Here is a 14,724-nt window from a genome sequence, read left to right as displayed (position 1 = left end):
GTAAAAGAAAGAGCGGGCTAAGCATTGTTTGGGGGTGAGCCAGTACAGTACTCCTCCACAGCTTCTGCTTCGAGTTCCTGTCACCATCACCTGGAAGCCACAATAAGACCTTCCCTTCTTTAAGGTGCTTTTGATCATGGCATTTGTCGCAGCAGTAGAAGGAAACAAGAAAGTTGGCACGTGGACATATCTACGTGTGAGGGTAGGGATTGGTAGCAGTGATTAATTTGGGACAACCTAATCTAAGTATCTGGCACCATTTCCTGGTTTGAGTTCTTGACTGTAAAACTGAAGCAAGCTAATCAAAGCAAACATGCATGAATTTATTCCTGTGTTTTGGCTATGGATGAGCCGAGATGCTCCCATTGCCCTGAACTCTTACCACTGTGACTTCCCCACAGTGGTGAACTATCACTTAGAATTGTGAGCTAAGATGAACCCTTTCTCCCTTTAGTTATTTTGGTCAGGGCGTCTGTCGCGGCAACAGAGCTAAAACTAGGACGGAGCGAAAACAGGAAGACTTGAGTTCAGATCCCCAGAACCAACACAAAAGTCAGGCAGGTCTGTAACTCCAGTGCTGGAAGGGTAGAGACAGATGGCTCTTTAGAGACTGCTAACCAACTGGTCTAGCTGAAACCGTGAGGTACGGGTTCACTGAGAGACCCTGTCTCAAAAAAATAAGGTGGAGAAAAGATTGAGGAAGACATCCTACAGCAATCTGACCTCCACGTGAGTTTGCATAAGCAAGTGCACCTGTACACACATGCACACAGACTAACTACACACACACACACACACACACACACACACACACACACACACACACACGGGGGAGGGGGGAATCTAACTTTCCAAAGTCAGAGTTGAACACCCAAATCTGACGTCAAAGCCAGCTTGAGAAGAACAGGTAAAAAACAAAAGCCTCTGGAGAGCCCAAGGCCAGGAGTCCATTCTAGGGCTGTGCCTAGGGGTAAAAGAAAGGAAGGGGCCAGAGGCCATTCCAGTTTCACTGTGGTCTGATATGCTAATTTCAACTTTCTCCCACACCACTTCGGAAATCATTTAAAGGGTGGCAGGAGGAAAAGGTGGAACTATGGGAACTGGGCTGATCTGTAGGAGAGTTGGGTTAGCAGGAGAAACTTGTGGCTAGTACGTCATTGAGATTAGCTTTTTCATGTCCAGCTTCTCTGAGAAAGCTTCTAATCTTATCTTCTAGAACTGACTTGCGGAGTGACTCACTCGACCTGGGTTAGGAGCTGGGCTCAACATCAGTGTGGTCTCACAGCAATTACCAAGGTCTGGGCATAAGTTGTCCAGCTGGGCCAGGACTGCAGGAAGTCCAGAAGGGTGGACACGGGCCCTGGGAACCTAGCAACCCTCCCTCCATCCACCTCTTTCCCTGTGAGTCAATACTTCCAGGCTGTGTTTACCATCAGCATGACTCCTTCTGAGGCCGATTCAGGAGAAGGTCTTTAACTCCCACCTTTCTCTCTTTCACCTGCTGATTTCAAGGTTGCTTCTGAGCCTTGGCCTCAGTAAGAAGGTGCAGTGATGTGGATTGAGAAAAGGCTGCAAGTCCTAAAGAGAATCTGTCTTCTCTCTTTTTGAACTTACAACTGAACCCTTAAATGACTGAATATAGTATTTAACACACAAAATAAAATAGCTTCATGATATACAGACACAATACCCATATGTTGGTGCTCTGTAGTTAAAGTTCTGCCCACAAAACCTGCTTGGAGAAAGTTGGGCTGCCGCTCCCAACGCAGCATGCACATCAGTACCCTGGGTCTTTATCCAGACAAGGACACATGGCTCTGTGAGTGTCATGCAAAGAATGGGATGACCAATGTCACAGGTCAAAACTGCAAAATTTCTGCAGGATCTCTCTTTCAACAGAAGAATCCAAAGCTGTAATCTGCACCAGGCAACAGTCACTATCTCCTCCAAGAGGCCTACCAAAGTTTCTAAGGGGAAGCAAAACCAACAAAAGATAAAGGAGACACAACTCAGGGTGGAACAGATGCATAAAGCCCTGTGTGTACCCATAACACCAGAAAAAAAAAAGACAATAGAAAAATGGGGTCAGCAGGGTATGGTCTAGGTAGAGACAGCTCCTGTCACCTGGTTTGATTGGCTGTGACAGCGCCTCCTGACGTTTCAGGAGCCATTGTTTAATTCATCTTCCTTTAAGAGATTGCCTCTGGCTAATATGCAAGTCCCTCAGACCTTCCCACCTGGGGGACACTGCGTGCAGTTTCCTCTACAAAAGCCACGCATACAAAGAACCTGCCTGAGGCAGTCCATGTCTTCTTTGGGTTTCCCTCACGCTTTCTTTGTGGTGCTCGGATGTGTTTGTATTTGCTTCACTGGCTTAGCTTGGACACTTTCTGAAGGTCAGAGTGTATTTATCCACATCCACCTCACCACTGGGTCAAAGTAAAATTGAAAGTAAATGGCCAGTGAGACAGAAGCATAGGGCTGGAACGACAAGAGACAAGAGACTTTAGAAGTGGGCTGATCTGGAAGATGCAGAGAGAATGGCTGGGGGTCACCAGTTTCGGTTCTCCCTTAACCTGTCTCCCCCACCTCCCCCACCTACCAAACAAGCCAAAAAAGCAAATTCTATTTTTGTAATTTTTACATTTAATTATTTTTGGAGACAGGGTCTCACAGTGTAGCCCAGGCTGGTCTGAAACTCACAGAGATCTAATCTGCCTCTAAAACTCTGGGTTTAAAAACATGAGCCACCATGCCCAGTAAGAAACGGGCTCTAAATTCTCAAGACAAGCAATCAAAATGCCCCTTTACTATGGGGATGAGGAGGAGAAGGAAAATGCCAGCAGCGGTTTCCATGACCACCAAGAACTAGCAACAGTGAAGAAAACTCCTGTAGGAGTGTTGGTGGGAGCCCGGGTGCACAGCTCCCAAGCAGGCAATTAAAAATAAACAAAAGGCCGGCAAGATGACTCAGTGGGCAGAGGCACTTGCTGCCAAGCCTAACTATCTGAGTCCAGGACAGGAACTCACAAACAGACTCTTGACAGCTGTCCTATAGCCTCCAGGTGTACCACCCCCACCCAGCACGCACTAAATAAACAAACAATGATAAAGAATGGTCTTAAATTGTTTTATGGAAACAACAGAAGGGGGAGCTATAGCGCCATGTTGTTTTTGAACTGGGGTCAGGGAGCTTGCTTTCTCTTCCTAAATAGTAGGAAAACTTATTTCATTTGAAAATGAGCTACAGAGCGGGAGATGTGGCTCAATGGTAGAGTATTTGCCCAGCTTGTGGGAGGTGCGGGGTTTATCCCCAGTTTCAATAAACAAAATAAGGATCATGATCAAATTCCATGCAACTATATTTTGTTTTGTTTTTGAGACTGTGGCATGGATGACTTCAGGAGCCCAGGATGACTGAATTTCTAATCTTCCAGCTTCTACCTCTGAGTGTTATGATTATGAGTATGTGGTACCTACCATAAAAGTGCTAAAAGATGTGAGAGAAATTAAGAACAGAATAATGTCTACATAGATTCATCTCCTGCGCAAGCATATTTTTAAAAAGATGATAGATATGAAAGAAAACACTAAAATTAGGAAAATCTGAAATGAGATTCTGTCAGAAAAGAAAGATCCACAAAAAGAGATTAAAAATAAGGAAAATAGGGGCTAGGGAGATGGCTCAGTGGTTAAGAGCATTTGTTGCTCTTCCAGAGGACTTGGGTTCAAATCCCAGCAGCCACATGGTGGTTCACAACCATTTGTGACTCCAGTTCCAGAGGATCGGGTATCTTCTTCTGACCTCCACAGGCACTACGCATACACCTGGTGTACCTACATGTAAGCAAAACACCCATATACATAAAATAAAATGAAATTTAAAAAAATCTTAGAAAAAAGATTCAGAAGAAACATAGTATTAACTTTAAAAAAAATAAAGAAAATAATCACAAACAAAGTTTAAACTAAAAAGCACATAAGAACACATACACTAGACAAATACTGCAATGAAAGAATTAGTATATGGGAAGACAGACAGACTGACAGGTGAGGGATGGAGTTCAAGGAGAGCGAAAGACAGTGATAAGACATCACGTGGAATGTGCTCCAGGCCCTGTGCTGGATCCCCAGGATATGCATGCATGCATGTATGCATACATACACACACACACACATATATATACATATATACACTCACATACATACACACACTCACATATACATACATACATACATACATACATCAACAGATTTTTAAAAACTGGGCAAAGTAGGACATTGGGTTTGAGGCAATGGTTACAGCCATCTCTGAGAAAAGGAAACAAATGAAGATGCTGTGTGACTTCCCCAACACGCTGTCTGTAAGTAGTTTTCATGCTGTGGAGTCGCAAGCGGTGGGGGTGCTCACATAGAATAGGAACCAGAAGACCAGCTTTGAGAGCGCACGTCACTAGATCACAGAGACAGCACTGGCTAGAAAGAACTTCATCAAGGGAGCTGTGTGGGCTGGGCAAGGTGGAACACACCTATAATCACAGCACAGGAGGCAGACATGGTGCAGGGATCTCTGTGAGTTTGAAGCCAGACCCACTACCTATACAGAGAGTTCCAGGACAGCCAGGGTTACACAGTGAGACTCTTGTCTCAAAAAAGAAGGAGAAGGAGGAAGAAGAGGAGGAGGAGGAGAAGAAGAAGAAGGAGGAAGAAGAAAAGGAGGAGGAGAAGAAAGAATGCTCTGGCAGTTAACATAAACACAGGGGTCCTCTTAAGCTAAGGAAATGCAAGGATTCAGAAAGAGCTACTATCTAGTTTGGGACTAAAACAGAGACTGGGGAAAGATAGCAAGATAAGGAATGTGTCCGGTGGTCTCAAGCCCCCGGATATAGATTTAAGCCTGTTGACACACTGGAACCTTGGAGGTTTGCTTATCTCTCGACCAGGTCCCCTGCTGAGCATCTGCTCCGGGTAGCCTTGTGAAATAGGCTGTGGCCCCTTTGGGTCTTAGATGCAAACCTCAAGCATATCAGAGTCAGAAAGCCAAGATGTCAGTGCCCTTTACTGACAACTTAATGATTCTGGAGCAAGTTGCTTAAGTTAATTCCCTGACTGCCAAGATTATCCGCTCCTCTGGCCCCTCTTCATCCTCCTAAGAAGAGAACAAACTGATCGATTGTTGTCCTTTTTATCCCCTGTCCCCAAGGACTAGTCGGGGATGGGCATCTGATGCAGGTCCATAACCAGCCTGGCTCCTTCTCCGTAGCAATGGGGTGATGGGAGCCTCCAGTTGTCAGCACTGGGGAGATCCTTGCGAAGAGCAGCAGGGAGAAGGAAATGCAGAGCCAGAGGTGAGCAGGAGAGAACAGGTTGCAGGGACACGATGCAAATCCAGTCCAGGCACATCCAACTTTTGACGTTGTCACACGAATTGTCATCTACAAAGTTCACGCCTAGGAATTGCACAACCAGGTTACCAAGAAAGTAGTCTCATGATGTCTTAGGAAAGTTTATGGTTTTGCATTGGTCTGCATTTATAGCTATTGTGGGATATACACGTCTAGACTCTAAATCTTGCTGTGCAAGGTCTGTTCCTGGGCTTTTCAACAATGTGAGCCAATCATTTCCCTTCCTTCCTTTAGAATCAAGCTTAAAATTAATTTGGAGTACAATAGTACCTGAACTAATGTTATTGGAAAAACTAAGTGACATTAAAATAGGGCAGGAAACACATGTCCACAAATACTAGCCATGCCTACTTTCTTATTTCTATGTACATTAACATCGTTTGGACCTCTGTACAGATTTTATGAATTGTTTTATACGGGGATTCACGAGGCTGAAGTGATATGTTAAAGGTCTCCCAAATACATCAATGACAACTGAGCTCTCTCTCCACGCTACAGTACAGACTAAATGGTAATAAGCCTGGCACATAGTAGGTGCTAAGCGTGAATTCTCTTTTCACAGTGTGAAAGTGTGAGATGCTAAAAGCGTGTGGTGCTGTTCTGTTTTGTGTTGTTATAATAAAATCTCCAAATCTTATTCTTTATAAAGGATAGAGGCTCATTTTACTCACACTTTTCCTATGTTTGTAACATTAGCACTTTCTGGGCTCTGGTGAGGGTCATGGCTATGACATAACATAGTAGGCACAAAAGAGCCACCAAGGGGGAGAAAGGAGCAGGTGATGTCTCATATCATCCACTGTCCAGGAGAGAACCTGTCCACAGAGAGCCACATTAACCCTTTCTCAGGATGGTGCCCATCCTTGGAAGTCACACCGCTTCACCATCATTACACTGCAGAATGAAGTCCCCATGCGATTACTGTTGGAAACAAACCACATTCGAACGGTGCCACACACCTGCTCAGTCAGAGAACTGAAAGAAGCTCTGGAGTTGAAAAGTAGCTTGCTAGATTCTATCTTTTTTAGGGGGAGTCTGTGCCTCAGAGCTGAATCTACGCATAACCGTAGCTGCTGAATGTTGGCTGTGTCTTCCTGTCTTGACTTCCACAGGCTCACGTGTCTCAACTGGCCTGCCAGATATTAACCACCGACTCTACCCACGGATATCCCATGTACTCTTTCCTACTCTCTCTCAGACCCTTTGCCTTATGTTAGTTCCTGTACCCAACCAATTTCCTGGGAACATCTTTCATGTGGCCACAGAGACTCGTGTGTGTGTGTGTGTGTGTGTGTGTGTGTGTATATGCCTTCCCTTATCAGCAAATCCATTAGAGTAGATTCCTTCTCCTTGGTGACCAGATAGATAAGCGACAGCAAACACATTTGTGTTGGAAGAAAAAAAAAAAAAAACCATTGTTTTAGCTGTTAAATGTTCGAGACCAGCATGACCCGATATGAGCATTTCATTGCAGATCATTGAAACATGTTCTCTGTAAGTCATGGATATGTTCTATCTACTAGCTTAAAATTAGGAAGGCCTCAAGATAAGAGGAAGAAATGTTTGGATCCGGAAGTGGACAATGTCTACAGCTATACCTCCCTAAATACTGTATAACCAAATACTCCCGGTCACACCAGAAATGTGGGTTGAGAAGTTTTGAATTTTATCTTCAGTTGCTTTAGAAAATGAGGCTTCTCCTCAACAGAAAATACTTCATAAGCTTCTCTCCTTTCCTAGTGCTTGCTCTCTATAAACCTAAAGACCTATTTATATTATTCTGTGGAGAGATGGTTTTCACTCTACTTTTAATATAGAAAATTATACCTCCAAACTTGAGATTTCTCCCCACCAAAAGCAAGCCATTTCTACAGTAGTCACTACGTGGGTATCTACTAGTTCAACCCAGATAGGACACTAACTTCCTGGAGACAGCATCATATCACACAACTGTAGCATCCACAAGTCTACCCTGCACTGCAAATGCCAGCAGCAACCAATTATACTTCTGACCAACAGCTGTAAATTATGGCTTCCATTGTCCTCTCCTCAGATTTGACAAATTTCCTAGAGCTCAGGGAAGCACTGACATCTACTGGTTTATTATAAAAAGAAAGGATAAACTATGGATATCAGATAAAGGAATGCATAGCTCAGGACATGTGGGAAACGGTATAAGGTGTCCATGTTCTTGTTGGGCATACAACCTCTAGGAACGCTAAGTCTCATTGGTGAACCAGTGACTGCAGGAATACACCCAGCCAGGAGGATGTAGGACAGAGTGGCGAGGATCTAGGTGAGGGTGTAAGGATCCCGCTCCTTTTATGAGAACCTCAACAGGCCCCACCCTGTTCATCACAGTTGCTGACTAAGATGGCAGTGGCCGTTATACTCAGAAAGTAGGTCAGCAGCTACAACACCTGTGCACTTTTCAGTGCTCATTTCTTTATGGTTTAAAATTTTAAAAAGAAGAAGTGGTGTGAAATAGACTGAACCCCCCCAACGTAATTTTTGTGGGTGTCTCAAAAGAAACAATCAGAGAGGGCAGTTAGGAAGCGGAGGCAAGAGGGACTCGTTTCCACAGGAATACAGGACTCCACTTTGAAGAGCCTGTAGAAAGCAAGGAAACTGCTGACACATTCAGAGGAAATCACCCTTCTAAGAGCCTTCTAGCAGCTTTCCCCAGCAGAAAGGTGGGACGCTAACTAAGACACCAGGCCGGGTGGAAGGGCACCCTGAGGGGAGTCTTACCTGAGACGGTTGTTTCAGGGTCACTCATGCTCCCCAGCTTTCCCTAACTCCCACTAATTTTCAGTGTTGGATTCTGAGAAAACATTTCTCTCACACTGGCAGTGCAAGAGAATCCTTTAATCCCAACAATTGGGAGGCAGAGGCAGATGGATTTCTGTGAGTTCAAGGCTAGTCTGGTCTACAAAGCAAGCTCCCCAGCACTGTTAAACAGAGAAAAATCTGTCTTGAAAACCAAAATAAAATAATAAAATAATTAAAAATTCTCTTGCAAATATAATTGCATTAGCACACATGCACACTAGGGACATTTGAGCAGAATCAAGGCAAACTTATCTTCAGGTTTTTTTTTTCTTTTTTTTTTGAAGTGAACTCCACAGATAAAGCAAGGATTTTAGCTCAAACTGCTGTTAGTCTAACAAAACCTTAGCACTCTTTAGGCTGATGTAGCTGGGTAGGCCAATATGGAGCCCTCTGAGGGTTTGGTATCTTGCCTCAACATAACTGAAATCCCCCATTCTTAATCCCAACCTCTAGACCTTGCAGCAGAGGGTGAATACCCTCTGCAAGGCACACTAGGGAGGCATGGAACACTATCAGAATTGAAACAAGTACTGCAACCACCACCAGCCTCACCACCAATGCCCCCCACCAACACGCATACACACCAGATCCCATTACACAATGGCCACCTACCAAAGGAAACTAGTGGTTGAAAAATAGTATCTCTTCATCCAAGGATCTGAACATTTTTCTCATTGTTGAGTTGACAGAGCATCTGCTTGAATGGTCAGGTTGGCATCTAACCTACCCACCGTGCCAACATGAATTCTGTGTGCAGCCAAAGGGATAGCTGGCTGGTACTTGCCTGTCCTTTTCTTACAAGGGAGGAGAGACGCACGCTTCCAGAATGCCACAAGGTGCTCAGCAGTCATTCGTCCCCTTTTCCAAAGTTACTGTCATGAGTCTGACAGGTTGTCGGAAATGCCTGGCCAAGGACAGGCCCAGGGGGCTTTGGCAGCTGCCCCAAGTGTTTGGGGGCGTTTAAAACCAACGCCACGCTTCAAGGAGGTTGTTAGAAGCTTTACACCAGCTCAGCCAGGACTGACACCTGCCGGTTTGCCATTAAATATAGAAAGTTGGAGCTAAAGGTCCTGACCCACTTAACCCTGCTCACTGTCAGGTGTCTGTGATCTATACTTATACAATGAACGGCTGCTCTTTTCCATTTATGGAGTCTAGTAGTGGGGTGGACTTAAAAAAAAAAACACTATTCAAAATGACACTGCTCACATTTCCCCTTGGAACTGCTTCCAAATATATTTCAACTTTTTATTAAAATAAAAATTCTGTATGCCCTCCTTTTAAAACAATAGACCTATACTGAAGGAAAAAAATAAAAAGGTCAGATATAAAGTATTTTTTCTAGGTTTGAATTCATCCAAGAGTAGAAAAACCCTAAATATGGTTTTCTTGACTTATTTTCTTTTCTAGAGGAGCAGATAAATACATTCTGCACACTTGGTTCTTACTTATCGTCTGCTTCTCATTCTCTGTCAGTGAGAAACTGACGGGCCCAGATTAGCATAGAATAGCAGAGCCATTTTGAGAAATTACAGTAACTCCTGTGGAAGAATCGTAACTGAGACAGTGGATGGCTGAACTCCCATAATTCCTTTCACTCCAGCCTAGATCAGGCTTGAGTGCACAGTTTGAGTCCCGGGGCTTTGTGATAAGAGTGTAATAAACTATGAAAATTCTTACAGTTTGCCTTTTTAAAGGAAAACTCCCCAACTGCTCCAAATTCGTATTTCCAAATAAACTGAAATAAAGGTTAGTCCAAAATTTGTAAAACTGTGGACCCTCTGGCTGGGAAAACCTGAGAATGAACCTGTTAAATATCTAACGTATGTTCCTGAGGGCCCATGACTTCATTAACTTAAAAAGGCAGGAAATCCCACTTGTAGAAATAATTTTCTTGTGTGTACAATGATACAGTGCTGAGTGTGTGCAAGAAGGCACCAGGTTTGATTCCCAGCACCATGAAAATAATATAACTTGGGGATTATTACCAATTAGCAACATTATTAATAATGACACCCTCCAGAGAGGAAGGCTGGATCAAAAACCATGGGAGGAGAGGAAACTAACTTTCTATTCTCCTTTAGATGCTGCACCCTGTGCCTCTAAGTAACTGCTCAAATAAAACTTCATAAAGGAATAAAGGCCTGGTGAGGTATCTACGTGAAAACACACTTCGTGTGCACTCCTGCAGCAAACAAGTCATGTACCAAAGGGCATTTTAAAATTCAGGTTGCTCTCTCTTGTTGGATTGAGTAAAGTCATTCTTGGTTCAAGATATATTAACTCATGCCATACCCAAGGAGGCGATGCCTCTGGGCTTTCATTCTTTTCTAACGGAAGAAAGTACTACGTGTTGAGAAAGGAGGATTTAAGTTGATAATAAAGAACTTACTAAAGAGAAAGAAAAAAAAGACACCATTAGGACACAAAGGTTTATGTGGTTTTAGCCATTACAACAGGAGTTCAGAAAGATCTCGAGTGTTACATTGATGTTATCAATATTACAAAAAGAGAAAAAAAGTGACAGGCAACAGTGAAGAGCACCAGAGACCCAGCACAAACCTAAGACCATCTTTCTTCCTTCAACTGCCAAGGTATTTTCACAGATAAGCCCCCCTCCCCCTGCTTTCATCTCAGCTTTCCCTAACCTTCTTGGCCTGGGGAACTCAAGCCTCATCCTCGCCCTCCTCCTCCTCGAACTCGCCCTGCTCATCAGCGGTGGCATCCTGGTACTGCTGGTACTCAGACACCAGGTCGTTCATGTTGCTCTCTGCCTCGGTGAACTCCATCTCGTCCATGCCTTCGCCCGTGTACCAGTGCAGGAAAGCCTTGCGCCGGAACATGGCAGTGAACTGCTCCGAGATGCGCTTGAACAGCTCCTGGATGGCGGTGCTTTTGCCAATGAAGGTGGCAGACATCTTGAGGCCCCGGGGAGGGATGTCACACACGGCCGTCTTGACGTTGTTGGGGATCCACTCCACGAAGTAGCTGCTGTTCTTGTTCTGCACATTGAGCATCTGCTCGTCCACCTCCTTCATGGACATGCGGCCCCGGAAGATGGCAGCCACGGTCAGGTAGCGGCCATGGCGCGGGTCACAGGCGGCCATCATATTCTTGGAGTCGAACATCTGCTGAGTGAGCTCAGGCACTGTCAGGGCCCGGTACTGCTGGCTGCCCCTGCTGGTCAGGGGTGCGAAGCCTGGCATGAAGAAGTGCAGGCGTGGGAAGGGCACCATGTTCACAGCCAGCTTGCGCAGATCTGCATTCAGCTGGCCTGGGAAGCGCAGGCAGGTGGTCACCCCGCTCATGGTGGCTGACACCAGGTGGTTGAGGTCGCCATATGTGGGTGTGGTCAGCTTGAGGGTGCGGAAGCAGATGTCGTATAGGGCCTCGTTGTCGATGTATTAGGTTTCATCTGTGTTCTCCACCAGCTGGTGCACGGAGAGGGTGGCATTGTAGGGCTCCACCACGGTGTCAGAGACCTTGGGTGAGGGCATGACGCTGAAGGTGTTCATGATGCGGTCTGGGTACTCCTCTCGGATCTTGCTGATGAGCAGGGTCCCCATGCCTGAGCCTGTGCCTCCCCCCAGTGAGTGGGTCAGCTGGAAGCCCTGGAGACAGTCACAGCTCTCAGACTCCTTCCTTACTACATCCAGGACGGAGTCCACCAGCTCAGCACCCTCTGTGTAGTGGCCCTTTGCCCAGTTATTTCCTGCACCACTCTGGCCTGTCAGAGCAAAAGAGGTTTAAGTCAACCATGATTGGGTAAATTCTCTCTCTTTTTTTTTTAAATCACCCGTCAGATATAGTTATTTCAAATTATCACCAAATGACCAATAAATATTAAACAATGAACTATTTGTCTCTAAGCCTAAACTGAGGCTTAGCCAGCACACACCTGGATGCTATTTATGCTCTCAATCTGTCAATCACAGTTCTCCACCCCTTATGCCAGTTATAATTGGCACCTTGTGCCCTTCTGTCTTCTACATACTCACCGAACACGAAGTTGTCTGGCCTGAAAATCTGCCCAAATGGTCCAGACCTGACTGAGTCCATTGTGCCCGGCTCTAGGTCCACCAGGATGGCCCTAGGTACATATTTATTACCTGCAGGGAAACAAGAGCTGGTTTAGTCCTTCAGGCAGTGATCTCTGCGGAGAAGGGCTTGGTACCACCTCTTTCCTGATTGGTGCTACCCCCAAACAAAGAAAGGCCTATGATGACCAGGCTTTCAAAGGATTTGGTTGGCACGGAAGAGGCTACCCCACCCAAGAGTGGTCATCCTAAAGTAGACATCTTCTAGGGCCACATAAGAGCAGGGCATGGGGGTGCCAAAATTGAACATGGGGTGTTAAAAAATAATTACCAGTGGCTTCATTGTAGTAGACATTGATTCTTTCCAGTTGCAAATCACTGTCTCCATGGTAACTGCCAGTGGGGTCGATACCATGCTCATCACTGATGACCTCCCAAAACTGAGACATAAAAAGTCTGCATTTAGCTATGCACGACCCCACCCCGAATCGCAATGAGAAGCCCCCACCCAGTTTTAATAACCCGACATTGCAGAAGCTTTAATGAGTGGCGTGACCCGGGCACAGCCTTAGGGCTTACATTGTACAAGATCAGAAAGTTGAAACTGGGCGGTTTCTCAGGCGAACAGCTGCTCTCGGCAGGAGGTAGGGATGGGGGTGGGGGTGAAAAAACCAGCCCCAGCCTGGGATTGTGGGTCACAGCCGCCAGTGGCGGCCGGAGACAAACGCACTGGGACTCCAGGAGCGGAAAGGGGGCAGGCGGGGTGAGTGAGGCCAGGGAACTGTAGCAGGATATTTTAAATTCAAAGCACGTCTAACCAGACAATCGCTCTCCTCCCCTCCCCCGCAGCTAGCCTGGTGTTCAAGCGAGTAAAATCAATTCTCCTTGCGTCCCGGCCCCTCCCAAAGACTGGCGCGCCCACCGACACACCCGCTCCTTCGTCAGGCACGCGTGGTGCTCAGGGAGAGAAAAGGAAGAAGGAACAGCCCAAATTCCGAACAATTCCGGGAAAATCGAATGAGATCCCCAAGCTTTAAGGTCGCCTCTGAGCCTACGCCCATCCGATTGCACAAAGCAAGTCAAGTACGCCCTTGGCGAGACCTGGGTTCACCTAGGACCACCTCGCTCTCTGGTGCCCAAGTATCCCGAGGGGAGCTGTGCTACCGTTCCTCCCCCACCCCCTAAACAGCGAGCCCACCTTAGCACCGATCTGGTTGCCGCACTGGCCCGCCTGGATGTGCACGATCTCTCGCATGGTGCCTCTTTAGCTTCTTGCTGACTTGGATGTGTGTCAGTGGGTCTGATGGTCCTCCCCTTCCACACCCACTGCAGGGCCACCTGAAACTTACTCGGGAACGATGGGCTGAGGGCGACGGCTGGGTGGGCTCGGTCTTTTATGCAGGGAGGGTGGGGCGGACCAAACAGACCGCGCCCCCCAGCCAAAGCCCCCCAGTCCCGTTCTCGCTGGCGCTCTCCAGGCCGGGTTGACGTAATGCTCTGAGCCCCAGGGACGGTCCAGGGGGCTGGACTATGGGCTTGTGGCCAATCAGCGCGGGTGTGAAGACCTTGCGAGGGGTGGGGGTTCCTGGGAGAAGCTGGGGCGTGATCATTGTCTTGGACTTGAGAAGGGGGGTGGGGGAACCGAGTTGGGGGAACTGAGAACTGGGAACGTGATTCCGGCCGGAGAGTCGCGAAGCGGGGTAATTAGTACCATAGGCTAGGGATTGAGAGAGGGCTGGTAATGGATAGGGAAGAGATGACAATTCCAGCAGGTGCAGTCCGCTGTTGAGAGTGCGCACAGGATTTAAGCTAACTACTTGGCGTTACCCGAGCAATTCCTCTTCTAACACTGGGCAGGCTTTGCCTAGCTAATGCACCTGTCGAAAGTACTGCCTCTTTCCTCATTTCTGGAGGTCAACGACTGTCCAAACGCATGCGCCAATTACATAGAATTTTAGGAAAAGACAGGTGATCCCAGGAAGTCCCTTGTTAATTGGTAAAACAAAGGTCCAAAGATTCTGACTTGGGACACTATAGGGCATCAGAGCGGGTTCTTCTCCGCCCATAACATCAGCTGTCCTTGCCTTTGTCTTTGTCGACTCTGTTCCTTCGCTGCAGTAGCAGCGTTCAGGGGTAAAGAAGGACCTCTGAGCCCAGCCTTGCCTGACCCACTCCAAGAATATACAGCGCTCAGCCTCGTACCAACGACTCCTTCCACCCTGTGATTGGCTTTTGTTCCTCCCAAGTGATGGAGTGGGTGTGGCAGGCCGCGCTGACTGAACTGTGCTGCTGGCAGACCGAGGGTGGAGTTCTGGGGGCGGGCCTGTCGGGGAAACAAAGAGTTCACAAAAGCGTGGGATGTGTTCCACAACTGAGTATAAAAACCAGCCAGGCGCTGTCCTTCCCAGCGTTAGGTTCCTCTGTTGTAAGGAAAGGGGGGTTGGATCCGA

The 14,724-nt window shown here is 46.7% G+C and overlaps 1 pseudogene; it reads right to left on the bottom strand.

Annotated features, from left to right (window-relative positions):
* Positions 1-10,686: 10,686 nt before the first annotated feature.
* LOC126501845 (tubulin beta-2B chain-like) lies at positions 10,687-13,703 on the bottom strand (annotated as a pseudogene).
* Between the last annotated feature and the right edge of the window lie 1,021 nt (positions 13,704-14,724).

Source organism: Alexandromys fortis, unplaced genomic scaffold (assembly GCF_014885135.2).
Source record: "Alexandromys fortis isolate MF-2015 unplaced genomic scaffold, M_Fortis_MF-2015_v1.1 scaffold_5, whole genome shotgun sequence".
NCBI classification, from domain to species: domain Eukaryota; kingdom Metazoa; phylum Chordata; class Mammalia; order Rodentia; family Cricetidae; genus Alexandromys; species Alexandromys fortis.
Note: the sequence above shows the minus strand (reverse complement) of the source record. Positions and strands in the feature narration are given on the sequence as shown.